Source organism: Mytilus californianus, unplaced genomic scaffold, assembly GCF_021869535.1.
Source record: "Mytilus californianus isolate M0D057914Y unplaced genomic scaffold, xbMytCali1.0.p SCAF_5, whole genome shotgun sequence".
NCBI lineage: Eukaryota > Metazoa > Mollusca > Bivalvia > Mytilida > Mytilidae > Mytilus > Mytilus californianus.
In genome coordinates, this window is record NW_026262701.1 from 72,796,181 (window position 1) to 72,819,170 (window position 22,990).

Sequence of the window (22,990 nt, forward strand, 5' to 3'; positions counted from 1 at the left end):
GGTTATATAATCTCCATGGAATTGAAGCTTGCAAATACCAATACATTTGCATACCAAATATCATTGACTAAACATTAGTGGTTCATCTTAAACTGACCTAATCACAAACTAATACATATAAACTAACAAAAGTTTCAAAGTCAATAGACCATGACTGAGGGGGTTAGGACCAAATATTCTCCAATGAAATGAGATGTGCTAATGCTTATACAACTGCATACCAATCATCATTGACCTATCACTAACTGTTCCCCTTTAACTGACCTAATCACAAACTAATACATGAAAACTAAGCAAAAGTTTCAAAGTCAATAGACCATGACTGAGGGGACAGGGCCAAATAATTTCCATGGAAATGAGATATGCCAATGCTTATACAACTGTATACCAAACATCATTGACCTACCACTAGTGGTTCCCCCTAAACTGACCTAATCACAAACTAGTACATATAAACTAAGCAAAGTTTCAAAGTCAATAGACCATGACTGAGAGGGCGGGGCCAAATAATCTCCGTAATAATGCGATGTGCCAATGCTAATATAACTGAATACCAAATATCATTGACCTGCCACGAGTGGTTCACCATAAACTAGACCTAATCACAAACTAATACATTGTTGACGCTGCTGCCGCAGCCGCCGATGCCGGAAACAGCATACCTATGTCTCTCTTTTTGACTCCGTCAAGGCGAGACAAAAACTCTAGCATGCGCAAAATAATAAGTTATAAATATTGAAATAAGGAAATAAAGATATTATGACAAATTCAACACAGCAATTTATGCTTATTCCATTTCAGCATATGCTTGAATATGAAATTATCCGACTATTAATTCAGAAATTCTTAAGTAACTAAGGTTTCAACTCAGGCAGAGTTGACCTTAGATAGATTTGGTTATTTTTATGCCCCTTTTTATAATATACCTCGTCACATTGTTGTTGCGTAATATTGCAAAACTTTATTCTATACATTATTTTAATTAACAAAAAATTATGATCAAATGTCTAGTAAGTTATAACTGAATTAACAAATTAATCTACTTTCAACTCTGTGTTAAAGTTGTAATATTTGTCACTGGTGCAAAAGAGCGTCCACAGCGGAAAACGCTGAAAAAAATCAAAATGAAACTTAAAAAACAATTTAGCGCGGTTATATGATTGTGTTTGGTAAATATCGTGCAATCCAGTCCTCATCAAACCCTCAAACAAGGTACATCGCTGTATTCCGCAAATAACTCCATTTCCCGGAATCTAATACATGTATACATGAAACAGTAATTTTAGGACTATTACGTGTTGCCTTAATAATAGAAAATTTGTCAAGCTTTAAATTGTCCGCCTATAAAAAAAGTTGTGAATGCATTGAACAGTGGTTTTAAACATAGAGCAAATTAGAACAGGAGCGTAGAAATTATTATACACATGAAAAGGGGGGGGGGGGATTTCTACACCCTCTTCTGGGTGTGATTAATGGAATAGTTTTTTTTTAATTGATAAATCGTTTTATAATTTTTGTTATACACAGGCCTACAGAAGGAGTTATAATCATTAAGAGCCAAGATGATGTCATTGTAAAGGAAATAAGAAATTATACAATGAATATATAAAGTACATACAAAATTAAAAGAGTATAACTAACTTAAACATGTTAAACTTAAATATAAACTAGATTCTTAAGTATAATTAACTTAAACATGTTAAACATAAATATAAACTAGATTCGTAAGTATAATTAACTTAAACATGTTAAACTTAAATATATAAACTAGATGCGTAAAATGATAGTTTTGTAAGCTTGACCATTTGAAATATTTCCATTAGGTCCAATAGGCCGGATGCAACATTGACATTACAAACTTTGTAATTGTGTTATATTTATTTATACATGTTCAAAAGTCACTATTTTAAACAAATTACTTACTTTCTAGCAAACCAACGTGAGAAAATCCGTCCTTATATTTTTTGCTCAAATTATAACTCAAAATTGACTTCTTGAAAAAAAAATAGAAGTTAGACTTTTTTTAACAATTTCCCTTGATACAAATAAAACAAAGGCACCGTTAATCAAATTCTTTCAATTATTCTTTCATCCAGCTACTATTAAATAATCAATTAGTAACGATCAAAAGACAATTGTTTATAGGATAAGGTTGAATGAACATGATGATTGGGAATATGTACTTAGTCGTGTGTCACGTGCCGGTCGCATGCGCTGATTAAAAAATTAAAAAGTCGTTTTTCAAAATCATAATATGTATTGATACCAAACTTCATATTTATGCTTTATATGCTTATATCTTCTTGTATCCATGTTATTTGTGCTCCTAAAACACCGTTTAAGTGTCCTTAGTGCAAAAACTTTGTTCTAAGAAGTCCTTGGCGGTATTTCTACACACCGGTTTGAATAGTGATGAAGGAAAACTGTTCATATGATACAGGTCAACTCGATTCGCGCATTCGTTCATTTTTTATATGAAAAGTTTATCTTCAAATTTTATTATATACCAGATTTAAATAGGGTATTGAAGTGTTATTACATAAGATCGTAGAATCTACAGTTCTTATGTTTATATACATTTACGATCTTTATTGTTATAAAGTGTAACACTCGTTCTGAGTCTCGACATTCAAGACAGTTGCATACGGTGTAAAAATATGAACGATTGGACCGTTATACTAAAATTTATAAAGAAAGAATAATACTGACCTTATATAAGAAACTTTTCCAAACACAGAATTATTGATAATGTTAATTTCAACAGATGTTATTTTTAGACAGGTAAATATATGTTGACCCACAGGAATTAAACCGCCAAAATAAACTAACCAATAGTATATCTTTATTCTCAGCCAATGCATAACATCGGTACAGAGATACTATGGCTGTGTTTGGATATATACGCTTAAGGCGGTAGTTACCTTTGGGTTCCGAAGGTTTGATACTTTATTTATCAAAATATCAAACCATGGGTACCCAAAGGTACTTATGGATAACCATAGCTAGGCCGCCTTATGCGTATATCCAAACACAGCCATGAAAATAAATCAAAGCACTGAAGTACTGAACATCGGATGACTGCAAGTGCTTGTGGATGGTCACAAGCATTTATCTCAGAAAAAAAATCACACCTCTTTACTAGTACCTGAAAGTGAGGTTAATGTACAGATATTTTTTTCTTAGACAAGTTCGTGCGTGGATGATGAATAAATGTCAGGGAATTCAACCTCGCTGTAATAAATATGATATTGAAGTGATGCAAATCAGTATACTCTGGTTTGTTGTTATATATTATATTAATATTTGTATATTACAGTTACATGTATATATAATTTTCATCCATTTGTATATCATTCTATTCTACTATATTAATACTAGTGCAGTGCAAGTGCATTGTGGACACTTCTGTAATAATTCGATTTTTCTAATAGATTGGATTTGAGTAGGCATTCATATTTTCCCGCCAAACTTTCAATCTCCCATGCAGAGTTATCGGTTCTTGAGAGAGAGCGAGGATCGATAACTCTGCATGGGAGATTGCAAACGTTCTTGAGATATTCTTCCGCATGCGTTAACACACATTTTATGTACGTGTGCATAGATATTAAAGATTTTTTAATTATATATACATTTCTAACGACAAAACATTTTCACATTATTAATTCATGTTCTAAAAAAATATTTTTAGGAGTATCCATTGAAAAAATGAATTTATAACATGCGATAAGGAATGTTATTTTGCACTCGATAATGTCCGCGTATTTATCATGTTTATAGATCGGTTACAATCCCAACACGAAAGTTACGTAATGGAAATCTAAGCGACAGCAATACACCGGAATGCCCTCATGGTCATTCGATGTAAAAATTACAAAATAGGCTAAATTACAGGCTATCATACTAAATTATTCCTTCAGCCGTGAGGGTCAAATCGAGCCGGTCAGCATTTTTACATCGCGATGACCTTGAGGTCATTATCGATGTATTGCTGTCGCCTAGATTTCCATTATGTAAATTAGTTTTGGGTTTGTAACCGATCTATAAACATGATAAATATGCGCACATAAACGAGTGCAAAATAACATTCCTTGTCATTTGATATAAATACATCTCTTCAATGAATACTGATAAAAATATTTTTGTTTACAACATAAATTAATAATGTGAAAATGTTTTGTAGTTAGATATATATATATAAGTAAAAAATCATTGATAATATCAATGCACACGTACCGAAAAATTGTGTTAAAGCATGCGGAAGAATATCTCAAAGAACGTTTTGCGACAGGACCGGTAACTCTGTAATTGTTTTTGCGGGAAAATATGAATGCCTACTCGTATCCAATCTTAGAAAAATCGAATTTTTACAGAAAAGTGTCCACCATGCACTTGCATTGCACTATTATTAGAACAGTAGAATAGAATGATATACAAACGGATGCAAATCATATATATATGTAACTGTTATTTTAATATAATATATAACAACAAATCAGTGTATACTGATTTGTATCACTACAATATAATAGTTATTACGGTGAAGTTGAATTTCCTGTCATTTATTCATCATACTCGCACGCACTTGTCTAGAAAAAAATATATCTCTGTACATTAACCTCAGTTTCAGGTAAAGAGATATGTTGTTTTTTTTCTGAGACAAGTGCTTTTGACCATCCTCAAGAACTTGTGGTCATCCGATGTTCAGTACTTCAGTACTTTGATTAACTGTGCGACACCAGTGGAGTAACTTTCACTAGGCAGTGAGGCAACCCCGAGAAGGCAACTGCCTCGCCACATTTTGTTACAAAAAAAAACAAGGAGGAGGATAAAAAGAAGATAAAATGTATTCAACTGTACAGTGTGAGGATGGTTCCAAATATTTGGCTTTTCTACCCTTGACACAGACATTTGTCTCCGAAAAAAATACATATATACCTAAATGTTAAGAGATAACGATGATTTTTTTTCAGAGACAAGTCACCTGTGCGTAGAGGGCGTACACCACCCTTTTAATCGGAATATATATATATATATATATATTTTTGCATAAAATCGACCTTAAAGAAATCTGGTTTACATGTTATATGTTCAGTTTTATGGAATTACGTCCCTTTTCAAAATTCTGGGATCTGTTCATGGAGGTAGATACAAATGTATTTTTTTAAGAACGGGCAAATTATACTTTGTATAAAAAAAAATTATTCAAACAAGAGGTAAGAACTGTGAAACTAAAATGTTTGATTTATTAAATATATTGATAACACATTTGTTACGTTTATGGGACATGTTTTTCAACAGAAAGTCTTCAATTCTATGGGATTCAACTGTTCGCCTTTAAAATTACACCACTGTCAAGAGTTACAAATATTCACGGCCTGTGCAAAATTCAGGTAACTCAAATTTGTATTGGTATATTTCTTTTGATACGAAATTAATCAAATCAAATCAAATCTTAAAGGTCAAAATAAAAAAAATACATAGATTAGGGTTTTTTTAAATACTGTACTTCTGTTAATCAAACTATGTCAGCCTATTGGACTTTCATCTTTAGAATTCCCTTGGCTTTTAATATCTATTTCATATATATAACCTTTAATATAAATGAAATAAAATATAAATAACTTGGAGTGTATACATTATACATGAAAAAAAAAACCGCCAGCAATAATTGACGAAGATGATGGAATGTAATTTTAACGTCCAGTGGCATATATTACATGCATGTCGGAACAGGCAATTGACAAAACGTATAATAGAACCATTCTTTTTACAAGATAGTCACGTGGTATTTCACCAGGTTCACATTATTATCTTATTTTCAATATATATATATATATATATATTTTTTTTAATTGTAACTATCTATAGTTCTGTAACTTTCTATCTGTATAAACCAATGATAGACCAGTGCGTACATTTTTGTAAAATAACTATATTTATATGTTTCAAATTTTCCATAATTATTGACAACGATATACGTACTTTTTTTCCAAATTTTACCATAGAAAAATGTCTAAACAGATTTTTATTTCATCAAGTCTTTGGCTGGAATTATTCAGATTTTCATAAATATGATTCTTTATAACAGAAATGTAATTCATAAACAAGTGGTAATAAAATTGTATACACGAATGAGTTTAGAAATGACTACTATATCACTGTCGGATTCTAGTCGAAAAAAATGTACTCATGATGTATATTACACCTGATAGTTATTACATGGAATTTAAACTAAAGACAAAAACTTAAAATTTAATTTAGAAGGTATTTAAGGTTCATTTAAAGGAATTGAAAAATATTTGCAGATGTCTATTGTACATCTATTGTCCATTTGAATCAATACTACTCACAACATTTATCATATGAGGGGAGCTTCTCAAACCTCTTTCCCAACGGCACCTTCTGCTGGAATGAAAAAAATAACGAATAGCAAAATCCAGAAAAGTTTATAATTTTCTGAAACATAAAATGCATTTAAAATTTAACTATCTAGTTCCTGCCATGCTTCAAAATTTTTTCAGGTGCACAGTTATGTCTGTACTTCGAGTAAAAATTGTGATGTAATTACGGCCACATTAGCCAAAAGGTTATGATGAACCTAAAATGGAATGCGAAAACACGGTTAAGCTTTTAGAAGTAACAATAGACTTTAAACTAAATTTCAATGAACATGTCTTCTCTATGATATGTAAAAAGCATCCAAATAGCTAAATGTATTAAAAAGAATTGGAAAACACCTGACTTAACTTAGAAAATTAACAATTCATCATTCTTTCATAATGTCCAACTTTTATTACTGTCCACTAGTTAGGCACTTTTGTGGGGAGGTAAATACAAAAGAAATGAGAATTCAAGAGAGAGCTCTAAGATTTATATTTATGAAAACTATTCAGCAAGTTATGAAGATCTATTGTGCAAATCAAAACTACAAGAATGAGATCATTGGATATTGAAGTTTTCAAAACTTTTAACAAAGAATGTCCTGCTTATCTTTCTGATTTAATCCATTTAAAAGAAAACTCTTACTCTTTTAGATACCAGAACACAGCAGACCTACCACATGTTAGAACAACTGCGCGTATATTCTTTAAGTTATGCTGGTGCTAAACTTTGGAATGAACTGCCAAATGAGCTGCGTAAATCAATTTAAGAACTTGATAAATTCTTGGTTTGGCAACTCATGCCAAAACCAGTTAATTCTGTTCATTTCTTTTAGTTTAATGCTTATAGTGCTTCTACTATTTTGTGCTTATTTCAGTTACTTAACTAGTCTCTATGTGATTTTTATGTTGCAAACCGCTAGTGTGTGTGTTTAATCTGCTTGATAAAACTTTTTCGTTGTATGTTTGCATTATATGAACACCTGCTTTCTATGTTGGATTGTATGTGTGCATGACTTGGTGTGTATGTTTTGTTTGTTGTGCTTTTGTTGTGTCGGTTTTAAAATTTTTCCGGAGCTTATGTTTGTAATTGTATTGCATGCATATACCGACTTTAAATAAAGCTTCAAGGCAAAATTTCTGTCCCCATCCAATTTTCCAGTGGCAGTCTAAATTTCCTCGACCTTCATGCCGGACGGCCTCTATTACAGGACCTACCTATTGTATTCATTTGTTTTTTTGTTCTCGTCCTGAACATGCATGAAATATTTGCCACTGGACGTTAAGCAACCAACAATCAATCCTTACAGACAACGTTATATTGCTGGGTCTTCCTAGTGCTCCAAGAAACCTCTTTCTACATTATTAACATCAATTTTATCAGCATTTAAAGCTTCAAAGTTATTGTGAAACTAACTATTTTAGAGGCGGTGTGAATCAGATGTGGATATTACAAATTCCAAAGATCTGTTAGTGTACATACAATCTAAGACTCTTTTATTTTGCAATAGTATTAAAACATTTGACTTGTTCTACCCTTTACACCAGTATTCCCCATTGTAAACTAAAAAAACAAATTTAAAGTGTTGATCCTGCTTTGTTTCTCGAAAAAGAATGGTCAACGTAGATACAAGTATCTTGAGGGGATAAATCGTACTTTGTTAAAAAAAAACAATCTGAATCAAACAAGAAATTCTCTGAAACTTGCATTATCAAGATGCTTGATTTCTTGATCGACAACATATTTGTAACGTTTGAAGGACCCGTTTTTTCAACAAACAACCAGCATTCCTATGGGAACCAACTCCTCTTCTTGTCGACCTACCCCTTTATTCATATGAGACTGACTTCAATCAGAAGCTTCTTAGGAAGAACGAAAAGAAGCTAGCATTATTCTTTAACCCTAATTTCCGCTCTTAAATATGATTTCCTCTCACTAAATGATTCAAAGTTTAGTGAATATGTTGAACACATCTATCCCATCGAACTTGAAATAAAGGATACAACAGATACAGTTAAGTCTGTCTCATATCTTGAATTACATCTAGAAATTAACAATAAGGGTCGGTTGAGAACAAAACTTTACTACAATAGAGATGATTTCAGCTTCCCAATTGTGAATAAAGCAACATTCCAGCAAAAACGATATTCAAGGGCTTGCATTTCCTATCATGATTTCCTTTATAGAGGGTTTCTGATCCCAAGGAACCTATTAAACCAAGAGTTCTAAGTGGTAAAGTTGAAATCAACATTTTTCGGACGTCATCACGAGTTGGTTGCCCGTTATGGAATATATGTTTCACAGATGACGCATTGTATGTTCCAATTGTCATAACTACAATCCTGTCCTCTCTTCCCCAAAGAGACCTACTGAATTAGGCGTATCACCGGATTTGTACTAACACGACGGGTATGATAAGGCAAGGACGTCCTTGGATAAGGCCAATAAAGTTCCCCTTACTTGTCATATGAAAAGCTCTTTAATTTCTCATAGCCGAAGGTCTCGCCGTAAGAAAACATTACATGAGACATTACATAAGGAATCTGAGTCTCAGATCTGAGCTCCTAGCAAAGGTGATATTTTCTCGATTATTACACTTCCTAACACACCACACGGAATCCTCCCAATATGATAAAAGTGTACATTTTTACCTACGCAATATATAAAAAGGGTGTGGTTTGTCTTTTGGTCTTTTTATTTTTTTTTTGCCATGTCGTTGTCAGTTTATCTTTTGACTTATGAGTTTGAGTGTCCCTTTGTTATCTTTCGGCTCTCTTTTATGTCTTATGTCTCATTTTTGTGATTACGACTAAGAATTACCAAAATCTACCAAACTGCAGTTTTGAGCTTTCTTTGGAATTTACATTTTGGTAACATTTTCAAAAGTACTCTCTGGTCGTGTTACAACCTCAAAATATGCATATGAATTTGTCACAGTGGTTTTAGTGAAGTTTGAAAGACATTTTAAAATAGATTGGTATGAAATTAATTCAAAAGGAATTGGCCCAATATAAATGGTAAATTTTGCAATGATGTATTAAACAAATTTGGAGTTGGCTTAACCTCCTTCTCATCGCGTTTGGTCCACTTTATGTTGATTATTTTATCAATGTGTTTGCGTCCTAAATATGCAAGAAATGTTTGCCACTGAACAAAAAAAAAAAACCAAAAAAACAAGAAACTATCAATCTCATCATGATGTATATGTGGTAGTATGTTCATTTTGGATTTTGTATCATACTTTGGATATTTTGATATTATATGTCTGATGAGTTAATATTTTTAATTCTGAGTACTTATTGAGTAGTTTGTAGTCATGCATCAGTTGTTATATTTATTGTAAGACTTCTTCATGGCTCAGTGAGTTTTGATAGATTGGATATTTGTTTGCTCTCTATGTTTTATTAGTTTGTGTTATGAAAACTCTCGCTTCTTTATGATAATTGGTTAATTAAGTCATATGTATATGGTAGCCGGTTAAGGCCATTTCGTGTTTTCGCTCTTCATATTCTAAAGGGCGAAATCGCGAAGTCGAAAACGCGAAAGTTCGCGAAATATTTTTTCTTTCCGTTTTAGCGTTTTCGACTTCGCGATTTCGCGTTTTAGCCCTATAGAATATGAAGGGTGAAAACGCGAAATGGCCTTAACCGGCTACCATACATACATGTAATTATGTCTTTTTTGGAGGGAAATTCTTTTGTTTGGTTAGAATTTACTTATATTTTGAACTGAATGGTGCTGTGCTGTTCCTTGATATAATTTGTGTTCATATTATGTGGACATTTTTGATTTTATCAAATAAGGTCATTTTTCTTCAATTAATATCTCACATTCCTTCTAATATACTGATATGAATGTATTGTACAGATGATTTTGTATGAATGGTCAAAATGAATGATTTCAGAAAATGAGGTGCATATGAAAGTTTAAAATAGATAAACATATATAAAATATTGGTTAAATCAGATCACCTAACTAATCATTAGGCCAAAAATAAAATTTTATGTTTGGCCTAATGCTATTGTTTGATGTTGCCAGATACATATATACATATATATCTCTGATGTTGCCCACCTATCCACCTAAAAAGCAGTCTATCCGATAAAATTTATGGCACAAATTATTTCAAATTTGTTTTCAAAAACTTTTTTTGCTCTTATGTCGTTTTTTTTGTGTCTAAAACATGTAACTCATGTTGTTGGCCAAACAAAAATTAAATCCCTACCTACCTACCCAACCCTACAAGGCATGGGTAGGCAACATCAAACAAGGATTTGTTTAAGGATGGCCTTACAGTCGAAATAATCATTTTGTAAGTATTTAAACCAAATTATATGAATATCTAAGTTTTAGTTTTTGGTATCAAAAATAATAATTTGCATGTTAATACATAATTATCTTTGTTTTTGGTATCAAAAATAATAATTTGCATGTAAATACATAATTATCTTTGTTTTTGGTATCAAAAATAATAATTTGCATGTTAATACATAACACAAACTATTAACAACAACAGTTGTGATTATGTTTTTATTACAGTTATTGAACCATACTGTTCCAATATTGTACATGGTGTAGTACCATAGGTTCCAGAGTTTTGGGTATACAGGACCTATGTACCTCGTACATTGTAAGTTTTTACATTCTGTTTATATGTTTGTTTGTACTTAACATGTGTCTTATGCTCAGCTATAATATATAATATAGCAAGCTTACGTTATGTTGATCTATTCGATCAAAAGCTCCTTAGAGATTGTGTTGTATATTTGACTTTTGCCGAATCGAAATAATTTTTTTTATCTTTTTTCTTATCTTATCTTGCTGTACTTTGCTTTATATGTGTATTAATGCAATGTTGTTAAAAATTTTAATACAATAACCTAAAAAATGACTGTCAGTAGAATATTTGGTAGAATTTTAAAATATGTTAAATATTAAGATGTAATTTATGATTTCAAAATTTCTCCTGGTTTACATTTTTACACATAATTTTATGAGTCCAAAACATGGGAAAACCACTGTTTTCCAGTGGGAAATATTTGAGTACTGTACGTTTGATATTGTCATCTAAAATGAACAGAGTTATCTTTCTTGTACTGATTATTTGTATTTGTAGTGCAGGTGTTTATCTCATAGAAAAAATAGGATTTGTTGGTGATTTGTTGGTGATGTCTATAAATTTTGCTTTGCAACAAACCGTCTGCAGATTCTTCATATAGAAAGCTGTTACACAGGAGACTATTTCAGTAGAAATAGAAACATTTTTCATTAGTAATCTCCGTCTAATCTTTTACCAGATCAGACTTTTTCTGTTATAACATATTCACTGTGTATCATCGCCACCGGAAATTGGGTACTAACGAAGCGGAGAGAAATAGAAAAAAAAGTAAACAAGGTAAGAATTCATTCAATTTAAAGCATTTCTACTGATTTGACGAGGGTACCGCTTAAGAAATGATTTTCTGATATATAATTCTTTAAATTATTAGGCCGATAAGTACAAAATTAAGACAATATTTTGTGTTATACTCCAAAGCTTGCCACTTAGTACCATAAAACACCATAAGATGGTGACAAGGGAACGTCACCATCTAAAAATGTATAATTAACGATAGGAAATGAAAAATCATCTCTTTTATCATAAATTTTTGTATTAAGCTTCCCGTTAATGATATAGATATCAAGATCGAGGAAAGGACAGCGGTCATTGTTAGTATTAGCTTTATTTAAAGTAAGTTCAACAGGATAAATTTCTTTAGTATACATACTGAAGTCGTCATTATTGAGAGCCAATATATCATCTAAATATCTAAAAGTATTGTTAAATTTTTGTATCAGATGTTGTTTCGATGGGTCTTTGCTGATTTTAGTCATAAATTGTAACTCATAACAATACAAAAACAGGTCCGCAATAACTGGTGCACAGTTAGTCCCCATTGGAATTCCGATAACTTGACGATATACGGAATCTTCAAAGCGAACAAAAAAGTTATCAAGTAAAAATTCAAGGGCAGATATAGTATCAAAGCATGTCCAATTGACATAGCTCTTTTGTTTGTTGCTACTAAAAAATGACCTAAAAGATTTTGAACATATGTATTCGCATTCCGACTTTTTAAATGCCCATTTAATTAGGTGTGTGAATTTTTTCTTAATAAGAATATGAGGCAAAGTGGTATATAGGGTAGAAAAATCAAAATTTTGAACAGATTCAAAATCACCAATATATGCATGCAATTTATCAAGTACTTCCAACGAGTTTTTGACACTCCAAAAGTAGTTAATTCCACTATTTTCAAAGGCCTTATTTGAACAATTTATTATCAGGTTTTTGATTGTACCAAGTGTACTAGTAAGTAGAATAGACAATTTAGTAGTGGAACAATGACTCGAAGACGAAATAAATCTATATTTGTAAGGTGATTTGTGTAGCTTGGGAAGCCAGTACATAGTTGGAACTTTCATTGTATTTGGTTCTGCTTGTAAAGAAGTAGCTAATAGTTTATGTTTGTTACAGATATCGTTTTCTGAAAATGAAGTCAGTTGGAATGTTGGTGAATTCGTGATTTCCTTTTGCCGAACCTCAATGTAAAATTTACGTCAAACTATAATGATATTATTAGCTGCTTTATCAGCCGGGACAAAAACAAATTCCTTGGCTAGTTCTTTTAATGTGTTTGATACGAGAAATAGGAATTTTATGGTTGTTGTTAAGAGTAAAATGTTCTTTAAAATGTTGTATACGTATATCAACTATCTTCATTACTGAATTAAAAAAAGAGTCCAAAGATTTTTTGTCAGCTTTTTCCCGTTTTATCCATTTCAAACAGTAAGCACGAAGTGAGTCGTGGATGATGTTACGACACTCATTCCAATTAATAATTGACAAGGGACGATTTTTAGGTCCTTTACTGAGGAATGATTTCAACTCTCGGTCGCGAACGATGTTAAGGTCTCCTGTTATAACATGGGAAATGGGGCCATAAGTGTATTCGGAATTACTACAATTACATGACGGAGGTGTATTTTCACTGATATTTACATCTTTACAGACTTGGCTATAATTAAACACAAATTTTCGGGTAGATTTCTTGTGTATACATCTTAAATGGTGTCAAGCGAATTGTATTTTTATCAAATGCATAATTAGATATTTGAACCTAATACTTTATTTTCTTAAAAAAGACGGCAAATAAATATTTTGAAATTAGCAAGTTGCCATACAGTTGAAAACAAGTTGCCATACAGTAAATTTGTCAACATGAGCAAGTTGTCGTACCCTAGACTTTATTTTTTATGGTCTATATTCTTTAAAAACCACCATTTTGACAACAAATTTCAGTAAATATGATGTCACACTATAATAATCTAAAAAAGTGTCTGGAAAAATAATGAAAAACAACAGTTGAATATCTTGCCAATGGGGCGACAGAGGACGATCGACCTCGAAAATTTCAGGTACTAAGTGGCAAGTTCTTGAGTATAACACAAAATCTTGTCTTAATTTTGTACTTATCGGCCTAATAATTTAAAGAATTATATATCAGAAAATCATTTCTTAAGCGGTACCCTCGTCAAATCAGTAGAAATGCTTTAAATTGAATGAATTCTTACCTTGTTTACTTTTTTTTCCATTTCTCTCCGCTTCGTTAGTACCCAATTTCCGGTGGCGATGATACACAGTGATATTGGTATGCAATCTTAGTAACATTTGCTCATCTAATTTCTATGGAGATTATATGGTCCTGTTCCATAATCAAGATTGATTGATTTTGAAACGTTTGTATTGGCTTTATGTTAAAGTTTGTGTTTTGTCCAATTTAAAGGTAACCACTTATAATAAGTCAATGGTATTTGGTATTAAGTTGTATTAGCATTGGCATTTCTTGTCTTCACAGAAATTATTTGCTCCTGTGCCTTCAGTCTTGGTTCATTGGCTTTGGATTGTTTGCATTGTCATAGTCATATATATTATATATACAGTGGTCTATACTTCTTTGGAATTGCTTACATGTTAAAGAATAATGCCTTTTTAATTGCATGAGTAAAGATTATAACATTTTGCTCATTTTCCATGTTTTAACATGGATTATCATTCTAAGTATTAATAAATATTGGCATAGATTTTTTGCAGTCAATATTTTAGTACAGTCTGTGAATAAAGATTTCAAAACTTGAATAGCTTTTTCAAAAACCTCCATGGAATATTTTAAAAAAATGGACAGAAGCTTCTTCACAATCATGAGAGAATACCCTGAGCAAAATTTAGACTTTCTCATTTATTTACTATATTTTACTGATAAACAGACTAAGCTTTTTTGATATTCAACATTAAACTTTTGCACTGACAGTAGTAGTTGTGGGTGGTACATTGGTTCTACTGAACCCTTTACAATCTGTTTTCAATCTGTACTAAAATTTATAAAATGATAATGTCATAAATAAGTTCTGTAATTACGACATAAATTTTTTTTTTTAATGGCCCTTATCGGCTTCCGTACATTTATCTCATTTATTGACTGAAATTTATTGGAAAATATAAAGCTGATGAGGTTTTTACCAAATATTAAAACGAATGAAACAAAACATCCTGAACGTAATAAACAAGGAATAGATCGCAGCCATTCATCAGCTAAACAAAAAGGTTTCTAGTACATGTAAAGTTATGATATAAAAATCTACATTGAATAATCCGTAGCCCATGTGAATAGACCTTTATCAGTAGTTGTTTGGACATCCAGTAGTTAAGCAACAGTGATGAAAATCTGTGTTTTGAATACATGTCAACACAAAAAAGTAATTGCAGGTTATATTAGTTGAAAATTGGAATTGATAAATACATTGCAGGGGTGTGGAAGTATTCTTGTCGCGAATATATCGACGCCTCTGCATTGTATATCACTTACAACTCCTTACTTAAACTGTAATAATAACTTTGAAAAAGGTTTGTTAAATAGTTAAATAAATGAATGAATAGATGAATAAGAGCTTCAGAGCTGATAAAAGGATATCAAAACACTTCATGAAAATGTAAATGCATGCGGAAGAGCGACATTATGTTTGTGGGCGCTCAGTCCTCCCCTAACCTTGGACAGTGGTGTAACAGACAACATTATAATAAACTGTAAAAATTAGTTGCAAAGGTCTTAACTCAGTAAATCGGTACGAAGCACAAATAAATAAAATAACATAAAAATAAAAGACACAAACCACCGATATAAGAGTATTCGCAGTTACTGAAAGCTATTTTAAAGCCAATTACAATTAATAATTAAATCATGTTTCCCAGAATAAAGTATCAATTAATACACATCCAACGTATTTAGCGTAAGGGCGTCATGAACAGTCTTAGAAAAGCATGACCTTGTTCACTGCCAAAACCAAAAAAATAAGTAAACAGTATAGACAAGATGTAGGATCATAAATACTCATAGCTGTACATATATAGCAATATATATTTAGTTATCATGTTTTAATTTATCAAAAACAAAAACAATGTTAGCTACTACTCAGACTTTGTAAAACGTCATCGGTGTCTGAGCAAATAATTAATGAGCCAGGGCTTTTAGTTTATCGGAAAGTACTACGACCTAGTACATAAATATTTAGTGTCTACTTCACAAATAATACAAGATGGTCTTGAGTTATAGATTCTAGGTGCTGAAGTTGTGTATCTTTTTATTTACTTTACAGTTTTCCCTTTGCTTGTCTTCGTGCTATTTGTTTCTTTTGGTCGTATGACTTTTGACGTGACTCGGTATTTATACATCCCACTATCGGGTTTTTGACTTTGGACGTTCCTGGTGCAGGTGGGTCCTGAGGTGCGATTCTGACACAAGAGGATGTAGATGATAAGAAACTTTTGCAGCTCAATGTATATGTTGCACTTGAATTTAGCTGCCTTGAAAATAATACATAATTTGGATGAAGTTCAAGATTTTTACAAAATTGGTAGTTGAAGTTAGCAACGTCCATTGGCCAATATTACAGGATAAAAAGGACGATGCTGTGTACTAAATTATTCTTTATCTTTCCTGTATCTTTTCTCATCTTTTTCGTTAAGACCATCAGGTTCTAAAGTGTGGAGTTGGTAGATCCAAAAATTTTCTCTTCTCCTTGTCGCCGTGGTGTCCCACTCGGTGTTGACTTCTATGATTTGGAAGGTAACATTATCAAAAGAATGTTTCGTTGAACGAAGATGTCTTGTGAGAGGACAGTTTTTGTTGGTTTTGTACCATGAACGATGGTTATTGAGCCGAATATTAAATTTGTCCATTGTTTCTCCCACATACTGAATGCCACATGTGTCACATGTTAATATATAAATTGAGTTCTCCGTTTTACAGTTGGAATTTGAGTAGATGGTATGATTTTGTTTAGTAACGGAGCTGATGAAAGAACTGCTTGTATTGGCAGCTTTACAACACAAGCAGTTCCTTCGACCACATTGTTTGTAGCAACCGGGAGATGGAGTAGGCTGCTTTGCTAATACAGATGTCACTAATTTGTCACGGATGTTTTTAGGTCTTCTGAAGGCCATGACTGGTGGTGAGGAAAATACTTTTTTTAAGATTTGAATCATTTTCTATAATTTTCCAATGCTTCTGAACAATGGAAGACACATTTTTAAAATCAGGATGGTAAGTGAGTACAAGGGGTGTTCTGTTAGCTGCTTTATTCTTATCTTTGTACTCTAGAAGTTCTTGGCGACTAGTTTTGTTTGCTCTTTCGAAAGCGCTATCAATGATGTTGTTACTGTATCCTCGAACAACTAGATGTTTACGTAGTTGTCCAAGTCTAGCATTTTGCGTATTTTCAGTAGAGCATATTCTCTTGATTCGCAATGCCTGGCTGAATGGGATGCCACGGGAGCAGTGTTTAGGATGGCAACTTTTAGGAGAAAGGAATTGATGTTTGTCCGTTTGTTTGGTATGAAGGTCCGTTATAATGGTCCCGTTCTTGATGTAACTCGTAGTGTCGAGGAAGTTTATTTTCTCCATAGATGATTCATATGTAAATTTTATTGAATGGTGGAAAGAGTTACAGTGTCCTAGAAATTCATTAAGATGTTCTTGTGAATCTGTCCATTTGAAATCAATATCGTCAATGAATCGGAACCATGATAAGGGCTGGTATGGAGCACTAGCCAAGAGGCGTTTTTCAAGTTGGCCCATAAATATGTTGGCATATGACGGGGCCATTTTTGTGCCCATACTAGTACCGTCTATCTGGAGATAATGTTTTTCATTGAAAGAGAAGTTGTTGTTCTCTAGCACTAGTTTCAGAAGTGTAACAAGGCACTCAGTTGGAGGATTTTTTTCACTACGAGTGTTCCATACCTCTTCACACGCTGCTATTCCTTCGTCTTGTGGAATGTTGGTATATAAAGAAGACACGTCCATGGATGCAAGTATAGTATTGCTTGGTAGAGGATTGAGGCTTTCCATTTTCTTTAGATAATCAGTCGTATCTTGGCTGTAAGAGGGTAGTTCTTTCACATGAGGTCTTAGATGATGGTCTAAAAATTCTGATATCTTTTCAGTTGGATGACTATTTGCTGAAACAATTGGTCGACCTGGATTGCCCGTTTTATGTATTTTAGGCAACATATAGAATCTTCCGGCCTTTGCTTCGTTCTCAAGAGGTCGGAGATAATCAAAGGTGTCATTGTCTATATGCTTTTTGTCGAACATCTCTTGAAGGATGGTGTTGATCCTTCGAATATTATTTAGTGTTGGATCTGTGGTTAATTGTTTATAAAAAATGGAGTTTGAAAGTTGGCGATTTCCCTCTGCTATGTAATCTGTTTTATTCATGACAACCACAGCGCCCCCTTTGTCGGCAGGTTTTATTACGATATCCTCTTGATCTTTTAACGCTTTCAAAGCAATGCTTTCTGACTTGGATAAATTATAATTTCTTGTATTTGTTATACAGGACTTTATATCAGACCTCACGTAGTTAATGAATGACTCCAAGTTATCATTTTTACTCTTAGGTGGTTTCCATGAACTTTTTTTCTTAAATTTTGGGATGGGCGTGACTTCTTCATTGGTGTCAGTATCTGAATCTGTTAATCCAGCTTCTTCAAGGTTTTTCTTGCCCCTATTGTAGAAAAAATCTTTCAAACGTAAACGTCTAGCGAATTGGTCTAAGTCCTCGTCTAGCTGAAAGTTATTTACCTTTGATGGGATAGGACAGAAGTTTAAACCTTTACTTAAAAGAGATTCTTCAGCACGTGTAAGTTCTTTAGATGACAAATTTACAACAATGCTTTCAGTTTTTTGTTTCCGTCTTTTGAATTTTCTTTTTCTAGGGACCTTATGGTTTGTTGTATTGATATCATTCATATCCTGATTTAAATAGACAGTGTGAATTTTATCTCTTTGAAATTTATTCCTTTGTTTTTCTTTATGTTTGGATAGTTCAATTTTTTCAATATCTGCGAGGCGACGTTTAATTATTGGTAAATCGTCACGTGAAATGTTACTATTGTTGATGATATCTGATATTTCATTTACAATTTGTTTGTAATTTGTGGTTGTAAAAGAAAGTAACAGTTGAAGTAGCTGGATTGAACAGTTAAACAGAATTTCATTCCAACGGCTCATGAATCTTTTGGATTTATGTCCCGGTGCCTGGGGACTCACTTTGATGTTTAAACCTTTTGGTACAGTTCTACTTTGAATATATTTTTTTAAGTTTGATAAATGATGTTCAGTTTGTAGTTTCTTTTTAGTTAAAGATCTTAATTTCTTGAAATGCAGTGCGCTATCCATGTTGTAAAGATAGCGATAGATTTGAATGGATTACACAAACATTTGTGAAATGCGTACTACTGAAGATAATAATATATATATATATACAAGTCTAAATTGAAAACAACGTTCAAACCTATGATTGCGTTGGATAGAAACCGCAATTTTTATACGTGTGCATGCAAAACAAATTTCATGGTAGAGGGGTCCAAATACAGCACAAACAACATTTTCCAAAAGACCAAAAAAGTGAAAAAGTATATTTTAACAAAACGCATTTGACTAGCAGGTCGAACAACGGATGTTCTTAAACCCTGCTGACTGCCATTGGCGATTGCCAAATAAACGGATCACCAGATATAACAAAATGGATCTTAAATATTAATTTAATACCAAACAGAAAACAATAAACTTGCGGAAAAGAAGGTATACCGCAAAAGGTGCAAATATTAGGACACCATATCCGAATTTCGATAAATAATGTCTCTTCGGTGATGTTAGGAATCGAAACGGTATTTGGAAAGCTATATAATTTACCTCAATTTAGGATAGACTCTTGAATTTTGAAGAGTCGAGATAGGATGAACGGTTCATATAAACCCGAAAGCAAATATAATACAAGCCCAAACGAAAAAATATAAGCAAGTCTAAATTGAAAACAACATTCAAACCTATGATTGCGTTAGATAGAAACCGCAATTTTTATACGTGTGCATGCAAAACAAATTTCTTGGTAGAGGGGTCAAAAACAGCGCAAATAACATTTTCCAAAAGACCAAAAAAGTGAAAAAGTATATTTTAACAGTACGCATTTGACTAGCAGGTCGAACAACGGATGTTCTTAAACCCTACTGACTGCCATTGGCGATTGCCAAATAAACGGATCACCAGATGTAACAAAATCGATATATATATATTTTACTAAAAGGGGCATTAGCTACGAGATATAAAAAAAAATATGATTTTTGTTCAATCATTAATGAAAGTGAAATAGTGAAATAATGATTCGCTTTTAGCAGCCAGTTTGGTTCAATTTCGTCAAAATAAGCTAAGAAATACCACTGTCTTATTAACCATCGAAATGACCTCCGAAAAACACAAATATAAACATAAGCTGATAGCGTCCACGTGCAATTGGATTGTTCCAGGTCTGTTTGATTTAATATTGTAGGTTATAAAGTATTTTTATCATCGTTTTTAACCATGTTAGAATGATTTTTTTTTTTTTTTTTTTTTTTTTTTTTTTTTTTTTTTTTTTTTTTTTTTTTTTGTGGATCGAATCGGTCAACCAAATGATTCGACATTCTTTTCTTTTTAATAGCTGAAACATGTGTAACCCATCTCCAGCAAAGGGGTTAAATTAAAGGTCACATAAATTAGAAATTCAAAGAGGTCAATCATTCATTTGCAAGTGAATAATTCATAAGCAATGTTATTTTTGTTTTATTTTGATAAAATTGGTGTAAATTGGCTGCTAAAAGCAAATTAACATTTCACTATACTACTTTCATTAATGATTGAACAAAATAAAATCATATTTTATTTTTTTTTTGTATATCTCGTAGCTCATGCCCTTTAAAATAGATGGCGTCTAGACTAAAATATATACACACGAAGAGTTGATACATATTATCGAATCCATGCATAGTAAATTGTTTATTTCAGGTTTTTTAATTTTTGGATATATGTTTTAGTATGTTATATATCAAATATGAGAATTTCAATCAAATCGGTGAGCATGAATTTGACAGCTAATAATTTTTTAAAGATGTTCGCTACTCTGTTTCAAAATAACAAGCTTTTTGAAAAACTATGATAAATTGATAGTATATACATAAAGGAACTTAAAAAGCAGATAAAAATTAAGGGTCCATGTGTTTGTTTTCGGGATATAAGCCATTGAAAATTTGGCGGGAAATGATTCTCTTTAGATTTTTCATACATTTAACATTGGCACCTTTTTTCTTTCAAAAACTATGAAAAAATAACAAGGATTTTATAAGATTTTGAAATATGGCTTTTTAAACTTTTTGTAATGATATTATGAAAAGAAAAGTAGGGGTTAGTGGGCAAAATTTTTTATTGGCACTACATGGATAAAACCAGAGGATTCCAAATATCTGGCAAAAAATCTGTACTTTATCGAGGAGGTGTATACTATACGGTATGTACTATTAACTGCCATTTTTTTTATTGGCGCCTTGTCAATATACTATCAACTACCAAAATTGTGTTTGTAAGCGTCTTTGTCAAATTTACTATCAACTACATCAACCTTTTTTGTTAGCGTCTTTGTTAGATTTATTTGTATGTTTGTTTGAATGGTATTGTCAGTTGAGTTGTATGTCTGTGACGTATGTTTACACAGTTTTTGGCTGCTGAACCCCAATTATTTTCACATTAACCTATTATCCCTGTTTGGGTTGCCCACCCAATTTTATCAATATAACGGAACTATAAATAACTGTACTACAACTGTGGAGGATTAGCTATCTATAAAAACCCACCATTTTCTTCGGAAAAAGCCTGTACCAAGTCAGGAAAATGACGAATGTGTTTTCACTTGTTCCTTTGGTTGATTACGTTTGATTTTGTCAGTTTTTATGGACTGTGCCCTTTTTGAATTTACAGTGGAGTTCAGTACGGTGTTAAATTGATAACCTTTAAGAATAAGTTTATTTAAAGGATCAGTGAGTTTCCATGGATCGTATCTAAATTTACGGGCTTCATAAACAATATCACCGTCAAATTTAGGATGTCATATCCTATGTTTAATAAGAAATCTGGAGGTACAGCCAAACTTCCTAAACAAATCTTTGTGTCTATGGAAGAATTTAGTAAAAGTTTTTATCAATTAGTGGTAACGATATCCCTGATAATTTACAAGTGATACATAAATAACGTTCATTGAAATCTAAAATGCGACTACAGACACGGACATAGCGAACAAGTTGTGAAATATACATACCGTAAGAAGGGGCCAAAGGGAAAATTTTCAATAAAGAACGAAAAATCGTTGTTACTTTTGTCGTAAATTCTTGTGTACAGTTTTCCGTGTGAACCTGAAATATATAAATCTATAAAAGTACGATTATTGCTGTCTGTATTAGATTTATCTAAAGTAAGTTCCCTTAGTTAAATTTCCGCAGTAATATGAGAAAATTCTTGATTATTTAATTAAAAAATATCAATAAGGTAACGATTAGTTTTTTTTTTATTATTATTTATCAATTAAATGTAATTTAGACGGATCTATTACTGAGTTTGGCCATAAACTGTGATTCATAACAATACAGGAACAAGTATGCTAATAAAGGTGCACAATTGGTCCCCATATGAGTGCAATCATTTGGTTGTTATATTATTTCAGATGCATAAGGTTAAGTATATACTGTACATTTTCAATGTTGTAATAAGAAAATATACTTATAAATGGCAGGGGCATTATCATAAAAAACGTGCAAAATACCCTATGCCTTGTGGTAAAGAAAAAATAAAAAAAACATACAGCTAATAAAAAAAAATGATCTTTTAAATATACCAATTGGTCTATGTATTGAAGTTAAAAATGTGAAAGCTATTTTATCATTTAAGGTACTCATGTACATAAATAGATGTTCCAACGGAATTTTGCATGCAGCTAAAGCATGTGGAACTGCACATGTATATCTAAAGAAATTAAATATGATTTGTTTAGACTTTCTGAGATATGACAAATTAATTTTTCGAAAAAAAGGAGTAGATATGTATGAAATACATGTTATCATAAAAAAAGTTCAGCAAATTTCAATTAAAAATATTATTTCTAGAAATCCTGTCCTACGAATTTTCATTAAAATTTAAATGTTATT

The 22,990-nt window shown here is 32.0% G+C and overlaps 1 protein-coding gene across 2 annotated transcripts in view; it reads right to left on the minus strand.

Annotated features, from left to right (window-relative positions):
- The window catches only part of LOC127703031 (beta-1,3-galactosyltransferase bre-5-like), a 49,456-nt gene that overhangs the window by 14,669 nt on the left and 11,797 nt on the right, over positions 1 to 22,990 (minus strand). The window contains exons 2-3 of one of the 2 annotated variants that reach the window (XM_052207413.1): positions 22,108 to 22,216; positions 6,351 to 6,402 (exon numbers count right to left, since the gene is read on the minus strand). The gene's annotated coding sequence lies outside the window, so the exon portion shown is untranslated. Of the gene's footprint in view, positions 1 to 2,709; positions 2,815 to 6,350; positions 6,403 to 22,107; positions 22,217 to 22,990 lie in introns of those variants that run through there. The other variant, XM_052207414.1, reaches the window with a different exon arrangement.